Raw genomic sequence first — 2,500 nt, forward strand, 5'->3', positions numbered from 1 at the left:
TACACAATATGAAGATGCAAAATCATTTTTATTGTGAAACAAAACAGAACTTGAGCACATTTTGCAGCAATTACAGCTGCAAGTCTCTCTATAAGCTTGGCACATCTAGCCAATGGGATTTGGGTCAGCATGCACTGAGTCTGGCCCGCCACAGGAGTGCGCGATGAGACAAGGATATCCCTGCCGGCCAATTGGGCATCCCAGTTGTGGCCGGCTGCGACAGAGCCTGGGCTCGAACCCAGAGTCTCTGGTGGCACAGCTAACACTGCGATGCAGTGCATTAGACCACTGCACCACCGTGGAGGCCCTTCTTTCCATGTTTTAATAATGGATTTAATGGTGCTCCGTGGGATGTTCAAAGTTTCAGATACTTTTCTAGAACCCAACTTTGTCCCTGACCTGTTTGGAGAGCTCCTTGGTCTTCATGGTGCCCCTTGATTTGTGGTGTTGCAGACTCTGGGGCCTTTCAGAACAGGTGTATATATACTGAGATCATGTGACACTTAGATTGCACACAGGTGGACTTTATTTAACTAATTATGTGACTTCTGAAGGTAATTAGTTGCACCAGATCTTATTTAGGGGCTTCATAGCAAAGGGGGTGAATACATATGCACGCACCACTTTAACGTTTTTTATTGTTTGGAATTTTAAATTTTATTATCTTAGTTATTTTTTTTCATTTCCCTTCACCAATTTGGACTATTTTGTGTATGTCCATTACATGAAATCCAAATAAAAATCAATTTAAATTATAGGTGAATACTTTTTTAAGGCACTGTATACCTCCTCTCCTCTCCTCTCCTCTCCTCTGATCTACATATAAAGAAACTTGTTAAATATAGTTAAAGGGGCAATCAGCAGTTGCTACATTCATTTTCAGACGTATAAATTAATGATTAGTACACATCGATTCTTGAAGAATATATCTCATGAGCTTAGTTCAACTGTCATACCCCCTCAGAACCCAAAATATAAACGTGTTTCACTCCAATGTTTTTAAAGTAAATGTAAACAAACACTGTTTAGCCTCGAAACATGGTCAAAACTATAATGTTGATATCATGGATGGTCAGTCCTTGCATCTATAGCTCTGTCTATGAATTTGAGTGTGGTTACATTTCTCGAGCTACATCCCTCAGCTTTTTACTGAAACAGTGGTTCCAAGCACCAGTGGTGGAAAAATTATCCAATTTTCATACTTGAGTAAAAGTAAAGGTACCTTAAAATGACTGAAGTAAAAGTTAAAGTCAGGCAATAAAATACTACTTGAGTAAAAGTAAAAAGTATTTGGTTTTAAATATACTTATGTTTTGAAAGTAAATGTAATTGCTCAAAAAGTATTAATAACTTCAAATTCCTTATAAGTATACATAAGTATATTAAGTATAAGTATATTTAAACCAGACGGCACCATTTTCTTTTTTAAATGTATATATGGATAGCCAGGGGCACAGACCAACACTCAAGACATCATTTACAAACAACGCATGTGTGTTTAGTGAGTCCTCCAGATCAGAGGCAGTAGTGATGACCAGGGATGTTCTCTGTTTAGTGAGTCCTCCAGATCAGAGGCAGTAGGGATGACCAGGGATGTTCTCTGTTTAGTGAGTCCTCCAGATCAGAGGCAGTAGGGATGACCAGGGATGTTCTCTTTAAGTGTGTGAATTAGACCATTTTCCTGTCCTGCTAAACATTCAGAATGTAACAAGTACTTTTGGCTGTCAGGGAAAATGTATGGAGTAAAAATAACACTATTTTCTTTAGAAACGTAGTGGAGTAAAAGTTGTCAGAAATATAAATAGTAAAGTAAAGTACAGATACCCCCCAAAAAACGACTTAATAGTACTTTAAAGTATTTTTACTGAAGTACTTTACACCACTGGCGAGAACGCTTAGTTATTGTTTCTACTGCTGATTGCCACTTTAAAGTCCCAGCGCAGTCAAACATGTGATTTTCCACCGGCCACAAGCTCTATACTCTTATACAGCTGAACCTGGGCTGAAGGGAGAGAGAGTTGTACTGTATTTCTGTGGTAAGTATGAGTGTTGGTGTAGAAGAACAAAAAGGTTTGGGTGCATCAGACTAAGCATTTCCTCATCTTGGTCAGTACTTCAAGAAAGGAGAATGTGAAGTGGATTGGAATGCTCAGAATGGCAAAGGAATTACAATGATAAAATGGAAGCAAAGAAATCTGAAGACAAAGAAAAAAAGAAAACAACTGTGCAAAGCACACACCAGTGTTTCCCCTATACGCATTTAGCAGCGGCGCACAGTCACTGCTAAATCGTGGCCTCCACAACAACAAAAAAAGTATTTGGGGAAACAACTGACAGGAAGTGGAATTCCCCTTACACTGTTGAAATGTATGAAATATCTGCAGACCTCCTACAGCGCAGGTTTGTCTGTTAGTGGGTAATTAGAAGGGCTGCTCAATAGGAGAATACAGAGGCAGCTTTAGTCTCCCTCCAGTTAGTTAATTACCTCAGAGGAGAAAGA

The 2,500-nt window shown here is 39.1% G+C and overlaps 1 protein-coding gene across 8 annotated transcripts in view; it reads right to left on the reverse strand.

Annotated features, from left to right (window-relative positions):
• LOC106579667 (uncharacterized) overlaps window positions 1-2,500 on the reverse strand; it is a 136,749-nt gene that overhangs the window by 89,361 nt on the left and 44,888 nt on the right. The window lies entirely within an intron of this gene.

This window comes from Salmo salar, chromosome 19, assembly GCF_965601325.2.
Source record: "Salmo salar chromosome 19, fSalSal1, whole genome shotgun sequence".
NCBI classification, from domain to species: Eukaryota; Metazoa; Chordata; class Actinopteri; order Salmoniformes; family Salmonidae; genus Salmo; species Salmo salar.